Genomic DNA, 20,955 nt, shown 5'->3' with positions numbered 1-20,955 from the left:
ATGCCTGAAGAAGACCTCAGGGTCCAGGTAGGTACACAATGTTCTCATGAGCCAGTCCCCATTAACAATCTTGCTGCCCTGTTTTGGATGCTATATACTTTCTGGTGCCAGGTTATTTTTTATATTTTCCTGCCATTTTAATTGTTGACTTTAATGGTTTTATATTGGCTTTTAAATGGTCTGGTACATGTGGAATGGTTATTATGTATTGTACTGTGTTGTTGTTGTTGTTGTTGACATTTTATAGGCCTGGAAAATTTTACTGTGCACAGATGTTTTTATTGGAAACAAATCTGTTTTGAATTGTTTTGGTTGTTGGACTTGGTATATTTTATTTATATTAGGTAAACCATTTTGAGAGCATTATGCTAATCAAGCAGTATAGAAATGCTATAAATTGATAAATAAAATCAGACACCCAGCTTGGCAGTGAATGATTGATTTGGCCAAACTGGTGGTTGGGGTTTTCCTTTGGTTGGTAGGCCCCCTTTTAATGCCTACACTTCTCTGGGTGGAAGAAAGGAAGCCAATCCATCACACTTGCAACCACACCAGCAGGGGTCACCCTTGACCAGGCCCCTGGGCACCTCACCATTTTTGCCCACCTGGGTCCAGGACATGTGTGATTTGAAAGAGATCCCCCTTTGTCTGCTTTACATGGTATGACATTCAGGATGTATCTTTATTTCAAGTCATTTCTGAATTCATGCACAGATCAAACACCAGGTTCTCTAAGACATTATGTTGCAAATTGAACCGTCCTTCTTGCCTAGTCGCCCCTCTCTGATACAGCTGTCCGTATGTCCGGTAGACTTATCCAAGACCATTTGCACAAATAAAGCCGAGTCTATTTGTGGATGGCAAGCTGCCACCTTTCACCTACAATGATGTACCAAATGGAAGTGGAGTACCATTTACAGGATTATTATTATCCAGTGTTTACAGCTAATGGATTTGTGTTACAGCTTCATTTTACAAGGACTCTTCTCTTCTTTTAATTCACCCTTAGGACTGTCACTTTATTCCTCCACCCACCCACCCCATCATCCTTATAAAAGCCATTATCTTTCCATTAGTAAACCTGCCAGATAGCTCTTCTTCTACTCTTTGATCTGCCCAGCACCTGTTTCCATCTTTTTTCTGCTCCCCCCTCCACCACCCCAATTACTCTCAAGAATTTGAAAGAATTAGTTTGCTGAGAGCTACTTCACACACGGTAGTACATTAATTAAGGTAAAATGTAGGGCGGGTTGGCACCACTGCTTTTTGCTGCCATAACAACCCCATGTTTGTGCTAAGCAAGCCTCCGATGTGAACATGCAGTACGCCCTTTTCTCTGGTCTGATGAAAGGCAGCAGATTCAAACAGAAACCAAATTATGCTCCTTCCTTCCTTCCTTCCTTCCTTCCTTCCTTCCTTCCTTCCTTCCACAAGAGTTGCTGACCTCTCTGCATGGCATTTAGCACAGCCTGCTCCTTTGTCCGTCTCACTCTCTTCAATAAGCTTGTTCACTGCCTGATTCCACCCTCCCGTAGTGGTGGGGTTGCCATGACCAGCAAGAATCTACCCACTGATAATGATCAGTATTGGCCAAACTGGGATTTAAGGAGAGCTTGGGAGGCTTTACTTGTGGTGCCCTTGAGGGATATGGTCTGTGAGTCTTCCAGATGTGGCAGGGTCTTCTCCCAGGTGGCACCCCTTCCAGGAGATTTGGCTGTGCCTCATGCTGCTGTCATTCAGGAGCCATATGGGTGGTTAGCCATCCTGGGCTTTTTGCAAGAAAGGGTGGGCTATCAATAACTCTACCATTAGCAAACACTGCTCATAGGGTTTCTCTGCCATCTCTCATTTAAGGAAATTGAAGAGAGCACTAGTTACTTTTGTGCCTGAGACAGGAAATCAAAATGAGATCTCCTGCCAAAGGAGTACAAATATAATGACAAACTCAATTATTGACAGTTGGCTTCTATAAAAACTGCTTTCCAAGATCGGCTGCTTCGTGCTGCCTCATGGGATGGCTGGCCCTTCAAGCAGCAGACTTACGGAGGAAACATGGATGCTCCGAAAAGCCTGGATGCACTCAGTTCTGGTCTAGATGGACCAATGCATCGACTCTTTCTTGGTAAGGCAGATCTTGGATCCTTCCCAATAATTGCTTTCACCTGGTCTTCTCTTCACTCAAAATCATTAAGTCATCATTAAATGTTCCCTGCTGAGGATCATTAAATGGGGCTGATATTTGTGGCGGGTTCTCAAACTGTGAGAAAGATAGATTTCCTACGCTGGGAAAAGAAACAACGTGTTCTCCAAATGTAAGTATAATTATTCTGTCCTGTCCACCCTTGAGCTGCATTCTGAGGTGAGACATTAAGCCGCCTTGTGGAAAGCCATTCCATGTCTGGAGGGAAGGCAGAGGCAGAATCCAGCCTCCCTGCCTGCCTGCCATCAGCCCAGATGCTTCTCTGCGTGGATGTGGGTGACTTCCTCCAGGCTCACGGTGGACTGCTGAAAAGGTAGAATAAAATTGGAGATACCTTGGCTTATTTTCCAGGGCAGCCCCACTTTGGAAGTTGCCCACAGTGACTGGAGAAGGGAGGGAATGGGAGCAGGAGCATAAGCAGACATAATTTCTGTGTCTGTCCCACTGAGTGCCACTCGAAAATGACCCAGGAGCAAGTCTGGAGATGAGAGGTGTGGGAATAATTTTTCTTTCTTCAGAGAAGGAAAAATGCAGAGGCCTTGAAATTCTCCCTTCTCCCTTCTTGAGCAGCCCTAGAATTCATACCTGGACCAAAGCCATGAAGTTTCACTGCTCTCTGTAGTAGTGGGTAAGAAGAGCTTTCTTTGGCCATCCGCACAGCAGCCTGCCAGTCCCAAAGGAAGCTTATCGCCCAGCCATTCTTCTTGATTTTCACCTCTCAGGAACCCTGGGAGGCAAAATTCAAAAGCCGGCTGGCAGTCCTCTCCTGCCCAGACATGCGTGAGGCTGAGCAGAACTCAGCTACGTTCCAGGATGGCACCCCATTGGCACTTTCTGCACAGATTGCTCATTTGTAAGGCTCACAGCATCTCCAGTGAAGGCTCTGAGGAGAGCACTTTTGCTTAGCCGCACAGCCCCGCTTTGATAGTGTAAATGTGGCACACGGGGCAGCCACCCTGCTGATGCTAAGCAAGGCTGCATCTGGTCAGAGCTTGGAAGGGAGACTATCTGGGACCTTGTGTGGCCACCTTGGGTGGGGTGTGTGTGTGTGTCTCCACATGTGTGTATATATGAAACAAAGTATATAACGGAGAAGTACGAGAAAAAGAATACCATCTTGGTATACTATCTGTTCATTGCCTACAGTGTACCTCCAGTTCTGAAAGGGTATATTGATATCCGTACAGCTATAACTTATTTAGCTGTTTCTCAAAAGATTTCTGTCCTGCCATTTCAGTACTGAAAGACTGCTCAAGAAGGCTAATAGCATAAAAAGCAAAAATCATTCAGGGAATTAAAAACCACAAATGACAAGAATTTTTTTTAAAGCCCCCAAATAACAGTAGTAGGGAAAAGCGGCAGTCAAAAGAAGCAGACCTATAGAAGGCCTCCCAAAAGAGATCTTATTCCATCAGCAATCGGGTAATCTGCTTCCTGGACAATAGAATTTTCAGTTCATCATGAAACTCTGGGAGCTCGCTTGTGTGAATCTTCCATGAGAATCCTACAACTGGGTGCCACGACAAAAAAGACCCTGTCTGTGTTATTTTCATGGGCTCCAGGAGGAGGCAAGGTGTGCAGAAGGCCTCACCAAATGAGGACAGTAGAAGATTTCAGAAGATGTAGGGAAAGGTCAAGAACATGTTTAATTTTATAAAAGCCTTGCAAATAAGTGTCCCAAAGTAAATGTCGCACACATTGTTTACTTGACTGACAACCAGTACTTGTAAGTGTTAATTTGTGGCAGGCAATGTGAAATAAATAAATTAAATAAATAAATAAATACACTCCCAAAGACTCTGTTCTTCCTACTGGTTGCCTTTGAGTTATTCAGACTTCCTCACAGCTGATTAGGCATGTTTTGGGTTTTTTCCCCCCAAGTCTGAGACAGACCGAATCCCAAAATGCTCCCCTCAAAATTTGTTCTAGTGTTTTGCGTACCAACATCTAGACAACAGAATCATCACTTTGCCTTCCTGACAGGCAATGACTTTACCACTGAGGTGCCTTCTTGCATTACTCTATTATACCCTTGATTATATGTCCTCGGTGACAATACATTTCTGGGTCCATGCACTTCATTGCTTCTAAAAGAAACTCCCTTTTACAGCTGCCAAAGCAGGAGAAATTATGTCAGTCATATTCAGAAAACTAGCGAACCATGTAATACCATTGACAGAGAACACACATGCCTTTAAGTGGCCCAGTCATTGCTCAACAGACATCCCCGCATTGCTATTTGGAATGTTCTCCATGAGAACAGGATGCTGTGACACTTGAGAAACCTGCAGTCTGGATTTTTCTGTGACCTCGTCTACCCGAAGCATGGCATTTCTTTTCCTGAGGTTAAGGGTGGGGAAAGAACCCAGTGTTTATGAACTGCAGTGGCTCTCTCAGTCCATTGCTCTGTTACTTCAAATCATCCTGAGAAGTAAAAGTACCATTATTTGAATAATACAGAGGCCACAGATGACATAAACTTTGGCATTTCTAGGAGGACTCTGCTGCCAAGAAATGACGATCGCCATTTTTGCGCAAGTCTTTGGAATGGTCCATTGTCCCTCAGCCTTTCACTGAGGTTGCCCTGTTCTGAGAAAAGGTACATCCCTGCGGAACCAACACAAGTTGCAGTGTTATGCTGAGGATGTCAAAGTTTAGCTGCCTTTCAAGGGGGTTGTGCAGCCTCATATTACTTACACACAATGCATGTGCACGTGTTTTCAGAGAGCACAACATCAGTGAAGCAGCTATGAGCAAGAGGCATGGCACCTGATTCTAGGGCTAGTCGCACACCCTCCAACTTGAAAGTGTGATCCCTGGTCTCTCCAGTCACTTGCACTGTATGGGGGCAGGTGGGGGGGGCAATTAAAATAAATGAACGGACAGCAGACTCAGAAGCTGACAAAAGGATGATCGTTCCAGAACTGTCTACTCCAAAGAAGTTCACCTGGAGCTTTCTCTTTATTCTCTTCTGCTCTAGACGAAGAGCTTTTTATTTACCTGATATTTAAATAAATATTGTGAAAAGTTTTATAATACTTGGTGGTATTTTACATCTTAGTGCTATTGTGCCTTTGTTTATGTCTTTATTGGTAAAGATCTGAGGTTATTGTGAAGTTCTATTGCCATGTTTTGTTGCCTGACTGTTCAGATTTTATTGTAGTAACATTTGTTAATCTGGGATTATTTATTTTTATTATGTACATTGCTATATTTTGTAATCCTGTAACCTGCCCAGAGAGTCTTTCTGGCTAAAGGGGCAGGATATAAATCTAATTGTTAATATTATTTGCTTATTTTATCTGGCCAGGGCAACTTATTTTATATTGTTATTTCTTGTATTTTAATTTATGTTGTGAGCCGCCCCGAGGCTTCGGCAAATGGGGCGGCATAGAAATGTTTTAATAAATAAATAAATCTAATAAACAAATGAACATATTGAAGCATAGCTGAGCTTGCATGAGCTAGTAGACTTAACACCCATCATATCAAAGATCTCCTTGCAAGACCCTTGTCAGCTACATAAAATAAAACTTTGCTGAATGTGAGAAAAGAGCTCCACTCTAAGGTGCTACAAATCCAATACTGAGAGGCAAGCCCCTTCCTAAATTTTTCCAAAGTGGAGAATAAGATTTGGCTCAAGTCACCCTTAATGCATGGTACTCTTCATCACCTTTGGTATACCTGCCCAATGCTGTCTCTTTCAGGGACACTGCTTCCTAGCAATTATCATTATACACATCTGCATCTAGAGCTGCTTACCCTTAAAAATGAAAATAGGGGAAGCCACATTTCAAGCATTAAGAATCAGCAAATCACAAAGGACCAAGGAAAATTTAATGAAGACAGAATTAGTTGTGCTTGGCTTAAATAAAAAGGTTATGGCTGCAATTGTAAGCACACTATAGCACAGGGTAGTCACTTACGCATTGCCAAAAAAGAGGAAATGCAGCATGAGAAAAGGATAAAAGGAAAGCAATTTGCATAGCATATGCAATGCATATTGCATAAGTAGACATGCAGATATAATAAGCATAATGTAAATACCATACATCTCCACATAGTGGAGAAGTCTGACTAGTGGGCCTATATGTTTGCCCAGTTTGCTGGTCATGTGCTGATGGTGGACAACTTCAAGGTCCTCGCTCTTTCACCTTTCGGGGCTTTGATTTCCAGCCAGTAATGGGCTGGAGAGCCCATCCAGTCGAGGATACCTACAAATACAGGGCTTTCCTCTGCAAAAAAAGAGCCACTGTAGCCCCGATGGATTCCCAGCTACACGTAGCAAACCTTTCACAAGTAGAGCGGCATGTGCGAAAACTCCCTGCAGATGTTCCTGAAATATAACCACTCCCTAGGTTAAGAACGAGTTCCATTCCTGAGATGGTCTTCAATACAAAATTGTTTGTAAGTCAGATCACATATATAAAAAGTGTATAAAACACTTAAGAAACACTTCCATATACACCATATAAAACACTTTTTCAAAAAATGTAAAGAAGTTTTTGGTTAATTTAATTTAATTTTATAGTTTTATATTTTGTTATGGATTACTTGCTTTAATTTAATTTTGTTTAATTTATTGGCTGTTTTTACTGTGGTGTGTGCAGCTATATTTTATCATGGGATGTTATCTATTATTTTATTGTGTTCTCTATTTTATCTGATTATTGTTTTGTTGTACCCAATGCATTTTACACTGTTTTAGAATTTGTAAGTTGCCCAGAGGACCTTTGGGTTATGGGGCCTACACAGAAATGGAAATAAATAAATAAATAAATAAATAAATAAATAAATAAAACATCTTAAGAACAATACAGCATTTTAAGATTGATAATAACACAGTAATAATAAAGTAATTATAGGTGCTGAAGAGAGAGAGAGAGAGAGAGAGAGAGAGAGAGAGAGAGAGAGAGAGAGAGACTGTGTGAGAGAGACTGTGTGTGGGGGTGGGTATACAGTACAGTTCTTAAAACAGTTTAGATGGAAATATTTATTTACTAGAACAAATAGTAAAAGGATTATTAAGGGTTAACACTTTTTGAGCTAACAAGAACTGGATGATGATGGAGATGGGACTCCTTTATCCTTTAAAAGTGTCCCAGTTGTCACTAACTCCCCATGATCCGAGACACACTGGCTTGGACATGCTAGTTTTTCATGAGCAGGAAAAGCTGCTGTAGTTCCGCAGCCACCATGGAAATAGTTCCGACTTCACAGCTCGCTGCTTTTGCCGCTTGCCACTTTCCCCCTGCTCTCTCCCCTTCCGCCCTTCCTTCTCTTTCTATTCTTCCCTTCCTTCCTCTCCTTGCTGCTCAGCGCTTCCCACCGCCACCCACTTGCGGCTCAAGGATGCAGCGGGACTTCTGGGTCTGCTCGTTGTAAGTGCACATTGTTCTTGACTCAAGACATTTGGGCTGGGGGCCTGGGCGTACGTGCATAAGCAGGGGCAGAACTGGCTGCTGCAGTGCTTAGACTGGTTGCACGCCTTCAGACTTTACAGACGAATAAGATGAGAAGTGTTTTATTTTCAATTAGTCTTAAGTACGGGAGGGCATGTCAATTGACAGATCAATTCCACTGAAATCCATGATGCTTCCCATAACACTGCATAGGATCAGGCGGCACAGCAACGTGATGTTCTGCGGAGCTGAGAACAAACTCGCTGGGTTCAGAGGGACCGCTTCCGAGAAATGCTGCAGCAACTGCTGCTACGGCACACTGGCCCGCGAGTCTGCTCTCCCCCAAGCACGGTCAGCGGGGCCTTCGGAAAGGTGGTCCTGTGGAAATGTGCCTTCCAAGTATAGTCCCCTGATTGCGGAGAGTTATAACAATTCGAGGGATGGTGGAGGAAGTCAAGCGTTTGGGACTGCTGCACGGAATTACCCAACTAACCCCTTCCGGATTAGACTGTGGATCAGAATTTAGCATTCCCTGGGATTTTATGCTTCTCCACAAGCTGTAGCTCTCAAGAGCTGCAAAGCATCCGAAGGATTTTGACATCTCGTGAGAGAAAATTCACATGCAAATATATATGAAAAATAGATTATAAACGCATTTCAAGAAAGATGAAAAAAATAATCTGGATTAAACTGGGAACAGAATGGAAAAAAATGATGTCCAAAACCCAACACAGAGTCACCCATCTCCGCTCACTGCAGACTGTTTTATTATGAAATATATACTGCTTTCACAAGCACCAAGTATGGTTGAATGAAGGAGGCCCTTGTTTGGTTTCCTCTCTTTTCCTTGACTAGGAAAACAGGAGTCTCCAGAAGAAAGTTGCTTTCTGCCCACCTAAACTTGTTTCTGCCTATCACAGCAGGGCAGTAGGACACACCACACTGTTCCTCTCCATGGAATGACACGTAATCAGTTTCTAGAAAACCCTCCTTTTGTTGATACTGTTAATAACAGATGTTGCTCTGCGACATCACACATGCTGTTTAATATTATCAAAACAATTATTCATTTATTCATCTTTGCACAGTGTGTGCAAGCTGGCACTCCAGCTCTTGCAGGCATGGCCATTGTGAATGCATAAGCCCGAAATGCATGTCATCTATAATAAATCACCCTCCGCATCCACACTCCCATCACCCTTCCTAATCCTTGGTCTAACGTTTTCATAACATTACTGCTGACAATCCGAGAAGGAGGTGGCAGGCAAAACTTCTGGCACCCACGGAGAAATGCTGAGCTGCGAGAGATTTCACCCTGTTTTTATGTATAGTCAATAATGACCCTGTCACAGGCCACAGGAAGAGGAGGAGGAGGTTCTTCATAGATCAGATGAATCAAAGCAGAAAATAAACTGTAGAAAAAATCCATAACAGAAGACAGGGGCCGGCAAAGGCAGCCCTCGTTCTTGAGGGAATCCTCACCTGGTATGGTGGTTGTAAGAACCGCGTAATGTGATGGAGCTGCTGGACGTGGCTTGGGGAAGAGTGGTTGTGCCCTCTAGGGATGTACACGCAGGCTAAATGTGAGGTTGCCCACATTCTCCAAAGCTTGCTCCATTTCATGTCTGTATCAGATTGTAATCTTTGCTATTTTCTTTTCACAGGAACATTTTGCATACTGTTACGTGCATTTTTCCTAAAATGTCTGTCACAGAAATGTGCTAATTCTTATTACAGTAATTAAAGTGTGTTTGTGTGCATGTTACATTTTCCACTCATACTGTGAATTTCACTGCATGGTTGGAAATGGATGGACATTAACCTCAGATCAGTTGGGGTTAAAAAGCCATGTTGGGGCGGGGGGGGTGTTTACCACTGCTTTCTTTTTGACATCCAAACCCAGTTGTGGCATTTCACCAGGGTAAATGTGGTCTTTAGAAACCATGATAACAAACAATGGTGGCTACCACTGTGGCTTGTCATGTTGTCTGAACCCAGGATCGTGGTTTCCATGGTCCTGGTATGCAACCACCACAGCATCCCTGGAACAACTGGCAGCTGCAGGAGCTGCTCCAGCCCTCCAGCCTCTACCTGCAGATCAAAACTGGCAGAAGGCAATGCACCCTGAAATTGAATTTCAGGCACAGTGGGTGATGGGATACGTAGCAACAGCAGGAGGACTGAGCAGGGAGAATGGTCACCATGATAATATAGAAACCACTCGATTGCCTGTCAGGCAGACATGGTAAAAAACTGCAAACCATGGTAACCATGCTGGGTTGCTTGTCATGTTTTACGGATGCAACTATCACATTCAAATCTGTGTTTTACTTGAAGGTGCACACTGGGTCAATCTGGAGTGGGGGAGGACAGGGAAAGAACTGATATGGATTTTGAATGCATCCCTCTTGCCTACCCTCAGGCCCCAATTTAATGGCAAGCAACCCAGGGCAGTGCCTGGGGTGCCAGGCTTGGAAGACGCTTGTTATGGTCTATCCACCCAACAGCTGCAGCTATGGTTTAAAAGGGCCCTTTGCCTGGTATCAAGGGCTCTGTAGCCACCCTTCTGTCTTCATCAGCAGCAGCAGCAGCATTTATAACACCAGTCTCCATTTTCCATTCTCATTTACATCAAATGGCATGCATGGGAGAGAATGCACTTAACAAAGTCTTGCATAAAAGGAAGAAACCACCGGTGAAATTCATGGATCACCTTGTTGCTAAGCAGGCTGAACGCGCAGTGAAGAGAAGGGGTCCACAAGCTGGATAGGGGAGCGGTGCCAAAAGTGCTGCTTGTCTGAGCTTCTGCTTGGCCTTTGGCCAGCCATGCCCACGACCTCCTGTAGCTGAGGCTGGGCAACTCTTCTCAGCCCTGTGCCACACAACATCTGCTTGTACCTCACGTAGCCAGGAATGCTGGAGCCAGAGGGTCTAGGACAGGGGTCGGCAGCCTTTAACACTCAAAGAGCCATTTGGACCCATTTCCCACACAAAACAAAACACCAACGGCCGCAAAACCCTTTTGACATCTAAAAAGAAGATAACACTGCATATATCGTTTTTTACCTTAATGCTATGTACAGTATGGGACTGCAGGTGGGGCAGTGGTTTAAACCACTGTGCTGCTGGGCTGGTTGATCGAAAGGTCGCCAGTTCAAATCTGCACAACGGGTGAGTTCCCGTTGCTCCGTCCCAGCTCCTGCCAACCTTGCAGTTCGGAAGCATGCAGATGCAAGTAGATAAAAAGGCGCCACTTCGGTGGACAGGTAACAGCGTTCCGTGCACTTCGGAGTTTAGTCATGCTGGCCACATGACCATGGAGACTGTCTGCGGACAAATGCTGGCTGAAACGGAGATGAGCACCGCCCCCTAGAGTCAGGCATGACTGGACGTAATGTCAAGGGGAAACCTTTACCTTTACCTTTATGTACAGTATATCTTCATTATGATTTAGCTGCAGCTCTTGTTCTGTCACTAAAAACTTATGTTTAATCTTACATTATAAACTAGTAGGACTCCTTTCATATATTTTGAATAGGAGAACAGCTTCCTGAAGAGTCAAAGTCAGTGCTAAAGGGCTCCATGCATTAAACAGCAAATCCCATAAGTTCGTCATCAGTAAAAGCAAATGAATCTACCCAAGTATCATTAAACATTTGGTTTTCTTCAGAAACTTTTCTTTTCTTCGATTTATCCAAGCGCTGTGCCGGCGTGGGCCACAGACCGGCATGGGTTGCGGATCGGCTGGCACGGGCCATGGATTGGCGGCGGCTGTGACGCGAGTGACGGAGCCACAGCGGAGGCATTCAAGAGCCACATGTGGCTCCGGAGCCGCGGGTTGCCGACCCCTGGTCTAGGAGACCTCCCAGTATTCAGGACTTGGGCTTCCAGCATTACTGACCTTCAGTAGTAGGGGCTTCTGGAAGCTGAAATTCCAAACATTTGGTGATTTATCTAACGCAGTTTAGAGACTGTGGGGAGGGGGTGATCAGTGTAGAACAACCAGAAACTATATGCCGGTAGCATACCCTATTTTGAGTATTCTTAAATTTTGTTTTGTGGACTGCCCTGAAAGCTTTCACTACTGTGTGGTAAAGAAATAGAACAATGGATAACTATAGCATAATTAACTTGAATTCAGTATTAACCAAATGACATGTTCTGACATTTGAAAATGATGAGACACTGGTGCCTTTGAACTCATTGGTCAGAAACCATGGAAGCAGGGGATCAGTTTTGCCTCTTACTGAGCAATTGTGTAAAACATTGTCTCCACAAGCAAAAGGGCCGGAGGCTTACTCCTTAAGTACGTATGTGCTTGCCTGGGGCTGAAAAATCCGGAAAGTGGCTTGGAGTATCCCTGCGATGGAAGAACTCCCCTCCTTGTATGCACACTCTGAGTCCAGCCGTCCAATGGCAGCATCGTCAGCATGGAAGCGCCACCGGGGCCGCTACCCCTCACTGGCTTTTCGGGTGGCACGTAGCTTCATCAACTGCATTGTTGGGCAGTTACAGCATTTTCTACCCCACATTCTGAATGCCCCCGATAAACTCCATTGATTCAAATGGGCCATGTAAGGTCGATGAGATCCAGATAATCAAATGTTTGAATTCACAGGGTGTTTGGGTCAGCTGAGTACACCAGAGTAGCTCACGTGCAGCGTGTCCTTTAAACTTCTCCACCTGCCCACCTGCAGGACGGTTGGCTGTAGAGCTTTTGTTCCATTGACTTTCCATTGCTAAGGTATGCAACCGAACAGGAGGCTAATTATGTTCTATTTGTTCCTCTTTCAAATTACAAATTGTACTGTGACTTGAATGATGCCCCCCTGGCCTTGTTGGGATGGGAAAGCAACTGTTTGTCCGCTCCCCAGTTGTGCATTCCATTTTATGACCTCTATAAGTTGTGTGTTCTCAGACCAAGCAGCAGAGAATTCAAGGTTAAACAAATCAAAAGCTCTACTTAATTTTGCCTTGAGTTGTTGGCAGCAGGGGCTGATAAGGATCTTTCGATAGGAGCTGACCTTTGTTTGCTGCCACGGCTGGGACATTTCGTTTGCATGGGACTTTCTGAGGTTGGACCAAAGGTCAGAGTTGCGCAGTGTAGTGTGCCCAGTTCCCATAATTAAAACATTCATTAAAGCTTTTTGGTTAACATTTCTGTGTTTTCACTTGAGAAATTCATTAACTACCAGGCACATCAAAAGATGGACTTTAGATCAGCTGGGAGACTGAATGTTAAGTGGTTGTACAAGAACTTGTAAAATAAAAACAATTAATTATTCCTTAGATATGACACAAAGGTAAAACAAAGGGCAAATGCAATGACAGCAGGACTCCCCCCCCCTCCCCTCGTGGAATGGCTAGGGCCTGGCTTTCTCGAGAAGGCAAGAGTGAGATTTTGAAGACATGATTTATTTTGTTGTTATTTATACAAGTATGTGAGCACACCACAAGACAGCAGCATCAATGACTCTGCACGTCTCCCTTTCATAGTCAGCCCCACCCTCATTCTGGCCCCCATCCCAACTCCAGCAGCAAGTTATGATCCAGATGCTGACAGTAGGAAGAGAAGAGAGGAAGAGGAAGGGTGTCAGGGGAACATGGAGGAGCAGGAAAGCCAGTGGCAACATGGCGGGAAGGGAAACAAATCAAGTTATATGCCTTTAAACTTCATCTCAACTGGAGATGAGGATTAAGGGATTAAGCAAAGGCAAAGGAAAAGCAAGATTTAGAGGCTTTTGAAGGGAGAGGAGGTGGTGGTGTCACATAGGTGCTTGTGAGCTCACGCCAGTCAACTGCAGAGGGGTAAGCCAAGCATTTTGGCCAGATCATGCACTTGGGATTAAAAGCATCAGATGTTCCATAGGCATTCAGTGATAAGCTGAGACTCTTCCTGATATGGATTCTCCCAGATGGTTCTCTACTTCAGCTCCCGGTTGGGTGCCAGAAAGGTACAAGTAAAGCCTTTCCCTAGCTCCATCTTCATAATTCCCACACAGGGCTTTTGTTGGTTTAAATTCCTGAAGCAGAAACCAGATCCAATTTTCTTCCAAGTTCAGAGTGAACAAGGGAGCTAAGACTGATAAAGACTAATTTTTAAGTTCCTTTTGACTTTGCGGCACAGAAAGGACTCAACTTTTAGACCACTAAGGATTCTGAATTTGGTCTTGGAAATGAAAGGACTGAAGTTTGGGCAGAGTAGATTTTCTTGATAATATTGCAGGGTTCCTTTATGTCATTGGCCGCTTGGTTAAAAGCCTTGACTTTTCGCTAATCAGTGTGTACAAAAGTCTCTGGTCGGGGCGTGTTGAAGCTCCATGGCATTGGATCCTCTAGTGTTGGTGGATTTCCTCCACTTGCTCAGCCCTGTCTTGGAGAGCGAACTGAGCTGTGAAGAAGTCTTCAAACTTGCTTAACCAAGGTTGTGCAACTGGCAACCTTCTTTCTCCAGATTCCTGGCAAATTCTGGCCATGCTCATAGCCACGTTTCATTCATTCATTCATTCATTCATTCATTCATTCATTCATTCATTCATTCGATTTAAATCCTACCTACAAAGGGCTGAGCAGGGACTCGAACCCAGATCGTCTGAGTCCCAGTCCCATGCTCTTAACCACTACGCCACACTGGCTCTCGTTAAAGCAGACTGAGGTCCAGGCAGCTGATCCCAGGGAACCCCACGGATTTCCACCCCAAAAATGGATTCCCGACACACCCCTAGACTGAACATCTGTGCATGAGTATGAAGTATCCAACTGGATCTGTGTTGCAGCCCTGTGGCTGCCTGGCCTTCAGAATAAAAGCGGCAGGTTTTCATTACTCCTTTTCTTTCGAAAATGTGATCAACACCACTACTTTTGAGTTGCTAGTGCTGCCTCTAGAATGTTGCCAGATTCAGATTCTTGAGGGCCAAGCTAGACATGATGAGAATTGCACGAATGTAAGGTAAGAGTGGCATGAATGTAAGGTGTCCCAAGGAGAAGCAGGACGGCAGGAGTTGAAGCGGAGACAGTATACACCATCCCCTGATCCTGATCCTGCTGAATTTTGGTTCCTTCCACCCGCTATTTGCCAATAAGAGCTCCTACAAGTTAATTTTTGTCAGGGCCACGGCACAGGGAGAGCGTTAAACTCTCTTCTTCTGCCCTGTGTTTCCAAGTGCTTCTGAGACTCCATGGCTACTATTTGCATAAGAAAACATGTGAATGTTAATTGCATTCACTCAATTAACACCAGGTCTAGTTTTGCCCTGAGTGCCTTGAAAAAACAGGATTTTTGTCTGAATGTTTTGTTTAGAAAGACAGGACTATTGAAATGATTTTCAGCATTTAGGCCGCACTTCTCACACCTTCCTGTACTAGGCAAAGTGTTTTGACCAGACCGTGCACTTGAGAATAAAAGCAAAAATGCCACTTCCCGGGACACTAGAAGTGCTTCCCCAGACATGAATAAGATTGCACTGCCTGTAGAGGTTTGGCTAGTCTTTGAATGAGTTTGCTCTGCTCCGGCCTCCGTCATCCCAGGCCCTTGTGGTTCGTGTGTGTTCACTGGCAAACTCCAGGGTTGTATATTTTTATTTATTTTATTTTATTTTTCGATTTATATCCTGCCTTTTTCCTACAAAGGGCTCAAGGCAGCTTACATCATTCTCCTCCTCCATCTTATCCCCACAACAACAACCCTGTGAGGTAGGCTGGGCTGAGAGTCTGTGGCTGGCCCAAAGTCACCCAGGTGGCTCCATGGCTGAGCGGGGACTCGAACCCAGATCGCCTGAGTCCCAGTCCCAGCTCTGAACCACTACGCCACACTGGCTCTCTCATTATGTATCTCATTATGGCTATTGACTGGATATTTCAGTGTAACCAGTGGATTGGCAGGACTCGCACTTTTCTCAGTGTCGTCAGAAACCTACCGAGATTTAATCTGGTTCAATGTGGATATGTAACAGTAAGCAATCTTTGCGGTAGCTAAGGGTGAAAGAGCCTGAGTGGGAGGAAGGAGGCAGTCAGGAAGATAAATGAGCAAGTATGCTTCATTAATGAGACAAAGTTCCTGCCAGAAGTGGAAGGAGAAGAAGATGAGGCAGCACAAAAGGAGTCAAATCATCGAGGGCAGAGTGCAGAAGAAAAGTAGGGTGCAGAAACAAACAGGAAAGGGTGGGAGGGGAGAAGACACCCCAAAAAGAAAACAATCTTGGGAGAGAGGATACCATTGAAATGATAACGGGGGTCTCTGGGAACAGTATATTTAAGGCAGCATCCAGACTCGGAGCAGGATACCTAGTCGGACCCCAGCCTAAAGGGACAGGGTCAGGGGCAGCAGTGAGGCACAGCAGGCTGGGCGGAGCCGGGGAACACCGGCAGCAACGGCAGGCTCCAGCCTCGCATAAAGGAAACGAGCCCCTGCCCTCCCGTGAGGCTGCCTGGAGTGGGCTTCACCTCATGCCTTTCGGTCTGAAGAAAGGAACTTTCCAGCCCCAGGGAGCTTGCAATGACCCACAGCAGGAAATGAATAAATGGAAAGCCAGGGCTGGCAGGAGAGGGGAGGAACGGGAGTCTGCCCCATCTCAGGGCCTGCCGTGTCCTCGCACATCAGGGGCACCTCCCTCCGCCCACTCATTAGTGTGCGAGTTTTCTGCCCATGGGGAAGTTGAGGATTTCGAATGTGCAGCCTGATATGGTTACAGTCCTGTCGTCCACTCAGATCTGGCCCTGGTCTGCCTGTGTAGCAGGGCGTGGTAATGCAAGGAGGTGCTCTGAGTGATCCTTTATGCACATTTCCCAAAGCCCATAGAGGTCACGTGTAAGGGCCAAATATGAGAATGTGCAGAATTCCCTGTTCGTGATCAGACAATATGCGCATTTGCCATGAGATGCAGTGAATGCCCGCAACAGTTGCTTGTTACATGCATTAACTGTTCAACTCATATTAGCATGGACACCTTAGATATAAGCTCCCAAGAGTGAATAGACAAGGACAGGGCTAGAATCATAGAGACGGCTCTTTGGAAGTCACCTGGTTCAAATCCCTGTTCTGTGCAGTGCAGACACAACCTCAGCATCCCCAACAGATGACTATCCTGCCTCTGCTCACATCACTGGGCTAGATGGCTTGGGCTAGCTATTGTACTTGCATGGAGGAGAGTGGTCCCTTCCCTCCAGCTCACAGAGGTCCGGTCAAGATTTGGCCGCACCACTCTTGCTGCCTTTTTGTGAGCCGCCCCAAGGCTTTGTTGCAATGGGGGCGGCATAGAAATGTTTTAAATAAATAAAATAAATAAATAAACCCTTCAAAGGGCTCCAGATCTTCCCTGGACTGAAATCCATCTTCAAGCCCATCCAAGTTCCTAACTCTGGAAGCAGTTCTCATCCCTAATATTAGCTCATGTTTGTTCTGAAGAAACTGCCAGCTCGTTTGCTCAGGGAAACTTTGGCATACTTGTAAGTCTGCCTATGGCAGCAGACACAAGCAGGCTCACCTCCACTTGGACGGTGGCATTCCTGGCTTGAAGCAGAAGCGTCATGCTTTCAAGTTCCCTGGAGAAGTTTGGGGGTTCAGGATTTCCCAGCTAAGTTTCATTCTAAACAAGTCATTAAAGGGGGTCAGGGTAGCACACCCACCATCTCCTCATTCACCTGACTTAGCAGGCTTCATGGAATGGATGGATTACGGCAAGAGGACAACAGCCTCCTCATCCCCAAACGGCATTCTGATTTTGCAATCAGCTGAATCAAGCAACAGCCTCCATGGCCACTGACCAGGCATTCACAGGTAAATCCTATGTCTGGCAGGGCATGACATGAGTGCCTTAATGAATATTCAAAGTGGCATGACTGACCGAAAAAGCTAAGACTGCCCCGTTCTCTCTCTTTCTCTCTCCCTCTTTCTCTCTAACCTCCCCAACCAAGTCAGGGTCATGCACACATCCATGGGGCTAAAGAAAACTATCACATATTACACAATATTTTACTTTGGCCCTAGACAAAGAAGAGGTTTCATCCCACAATGTCTTGAAGAAGCAGTTTTGTCCCTCAATGTCACCAGCAGATTAATGACAATACATAAAATAAGGAACTGTTATCACCCTCCTCTTTTTAGGCTAAGATGAACCATTATTATTGCTGATAAAGTTGATTTAACCAGAAGTAAACTTGTTGCATTATGGGTCCTAATTTAATGTTTTGGTCCTGACAATTCTAAATCCTGCTCCAAAACATCTGGCAAATTTCCATAAAGATGAAATCCTACTGTTTGCTTTTCATTGATCTTCTGCTTGTTCATCCAGAAACAGGAGCAGTATAGATTTCAGCTGAATGAAAAAGATGTGCTCTTACCTTTGTCAACTCCACTTTCTCAAGGGATGGGAAAAACTAACAATTTTCAGAAGTGTGTTGTGTTTGGGCAGAGGGGAGCTTACCAGGAAATCAGAAGCAGCAAGAACTCAAACCTGCTCTCCATGCACGGCAGCCAGGGTGGTGTGGTAGTGCTGGACCCGGGTTCAAGTCCTCACTCAGCCAAGAAGCTCATGGGGTGACTTTGTGACAAAGTCTCACCTACCTCACAAAGTCATTGTGGAGGTCAAATGTAGAGGAAAAGACCAGTGAACTGCCTGGGGTTCCTTACAAGGGGAAGAAAAGGCAGGATATGAATGTTAAAAATAAAATAAAAGCGGGGGGCAATGATGGGGGGCAGCAGTGGGGGAACATGTTCTCCCCCCCCCCAGTGCCTTGCTTGAAAGTGTCTACGTCGGACTCAGAGTCATCCCAAAGGCAATATGGGGGGTTGCATGGTGGCCCACACCAGCCTTCCATCAGCCACAGGAGCTCTGTTCCTTTGGGGCTGCTTAGCCTGGCCAGCTCTTCTGGGACATTCCAATTCAGCTCTAATATAGATACCCACCTAGCATAATATTATTGCAATGATAACCTGGATCTCCCAGGTCCCCAGTTCAACCTTCTTCCCACCACACTAAGCCGGATCTGTAAAACTAAGATTGTGCACGCGCTTTTCTCTTATCTCACCAAGAACTGGCCTACACGGCACTCAGAGCAAAACATGCTTACACATAAACACATTTACACAGTCAACAGCAGTGTTTAAAGTAACATTATGCTAGATAGGCCAGGTTATCCAGTGCACCAGTACTGAGGCAATTTTATTTTTCACCTGTGCACTTGTTCACACAACCTGCATTTCCTTGTACGTAGTTTTCTGGAATGGGAATGATCGTTGCAAAGTCCTAACATTCTCCGGATCATCACTGAGCTTCAACCTGGCCTGCCTGCACAGGTGTTTCCTACTCTGAACCTCCTCTGGGCCTCCCTGAAGCTTCTGTTACATCTCAAGTCCCAGGACCCAGCAGCAACTCAGCTCAAGCAGACCGTAAAGGAAGCCTTCCAGGCATGAGCTGCCAGCTGCCAAACATCGCAAAACTGCGTGTGTCAAGGCCTGGATTCAGTGCTGATATTAGAAACAGGAATGCAGCAAAGTCCCATCCTCCTGAACACAGACAGGGCCACTAAAAGGCAGTGTCATGCAAAGGTTAGAGTGCTGCCCTGGGACCTGGGAGATCCAGACTGTAGTCCCCTCTGGGTCAGGGGACTCGCTGGGTGACTTTGGGCCAGTTATTCACTCTCAGCTAACCTACCACAAAAGGCTGTTGTAAGGACATAATGGGGAACAGGAGGAAGAGGAGGACCATGTAAGTCTCCTTGGGCTTTTTGCAAGAGGAGAAAATGCTGGGATGTAGGTGCACTAGCAATAAAGCAAACTGGCGTGATTTCCAGTCTGGGTGGCACGGACACACAGCCAGCCAGCACGAAGCAGCGAGGGTCCCCGGATGTTCAGGCCACACAGGTTTTGGCTGGCAAGGGAAGCAAGTCTGCCCTGCTCAGGATCCTACCTGCAGGAAGTGCAAGAAGGCTCCCATCCGAATCCCCCGTGCCATCTCTCCTGCTCTCACATCCTTTTTCTCCCCTCTCAACAGTGTTCTCTGGCCACTGAGCATATACTCACTCCTCATTGGGCTGGCTTTTGTCTTTGATTTCTGCAAATCTTGGAGTTTTCCAGGGCCAGGTGATAGGTCTGCTTTCCTCCAGAGCTGTTTTGGCTCATAATGCTGGAAAGAGAGTGACTCCTCTTGGAAAGGGGAAGCTCTCCTTATGGGTGTCCCCTGCCCTCCAAGGGGGAATCAGGACCCACAGTCCAGTGGACTGTAAAATCCTTAATGGAATGCAGCATAGAGTAAAGCATAACACTGTTCATGAAACCTGAAGGACTGCAAAGTTTGTGATGCTTTGCATCTACAGGTGAAATGTATGTGCATACGCATCCATTGCTCTAAATTTAAGACAGTAACCGAGAAAGTGTTGAAGATGCAACCAAGAAAGTATGTGCCTCAAACTACCTGAAAAATCTGCCATTTTTCTGCCGGGAGATCCTTTTCTCCAAGCAAGTCTGAAACGATCTCCTTGCGAGCAAGCTGGCCCCGAGGCACTGGCTTGCTCACAGGGAGATTTTTGACTCGTTGGGAGAAAATGATCTCTGTGCACACATGCCCGTCTTTCTGCAAACATACGCGTGCCCCTGCAGCCCACGCCCCCCGCCTGCACCACCTTGGTGGCCCACGCCCATCGCTGGCACCTTTCAACTGGCCCCCTATTCAAAAAATTTGAGGGCCCCTGCTTTAGATTCAACCATTTAAACTTCATGCCAGTTTCACAAATGACTACATAAATGTAATTAATTTTTGAATGAACTAGTAAAACACAGCAATATAATGTTGAACTGGTCTCAGGATATGTATTAAATGCTGGAAACCTTGGTCTTTGTTGACATTTTAATTGCTTTCAGGATGATACTGTTTGCTTTCCTGGAAAACAGTCTACCTTTTTGTATGGACATTTTAATCAGAGTCTTGCTTCAGGTCCCACCAACTGCTTGTTTCCCTCCTGTTCCTTATTTCTCTTGAATTTATACTTTCCCCCCCTTTTTTTCCTCTTCTTTTTAGCTGTGGTGGTTTGAAACTCTGACCAGATGGCCTGCAAGTTGGCAGTCTGAATGCTGGTAGCCATCATGGGAGCATTGCTTTCTTTACCCATCTGTCTCCGAATTTTCAGCTTAAACTACATGCCCGGACCAGTCCAGACTTCTTTTCAGACATCCTGTTGGACCTCTGCTTTTCCCAGTAGTGATGGACCACAGGTGGAAACCAGGAAAACAACAACAACAACAACAACAACAACAACAACCTACAACAAAGACAATGATATTGCAGCCTCTGAAGAAAGGTATCTTGAGCTGCAGATCCTAAGAAAGGGATTTCTTCTGTGTGGGGATATGGTCCTGAA

The sequence above is a fragment of the Varanus komodoensis genome, unplaced genomic scaffold (assembly GCF_004798865.1).
Source record: "Varanus komodoensis strain SLA01 unplaced genomic scaffold, ASM479886v1 scaffold10, whole genome shotgun sequence".
Lineage (NCBI taxonomy): Eukaryota > Metazoa > Chordata > Lepidosauria > Squamata > Varanidae > Varanus > Varanus komodoensis.
The sequence above is the reverse complement of the archived record's forward strand: the minus strand, read 5'-3'. Positions refer to the sequence as shown.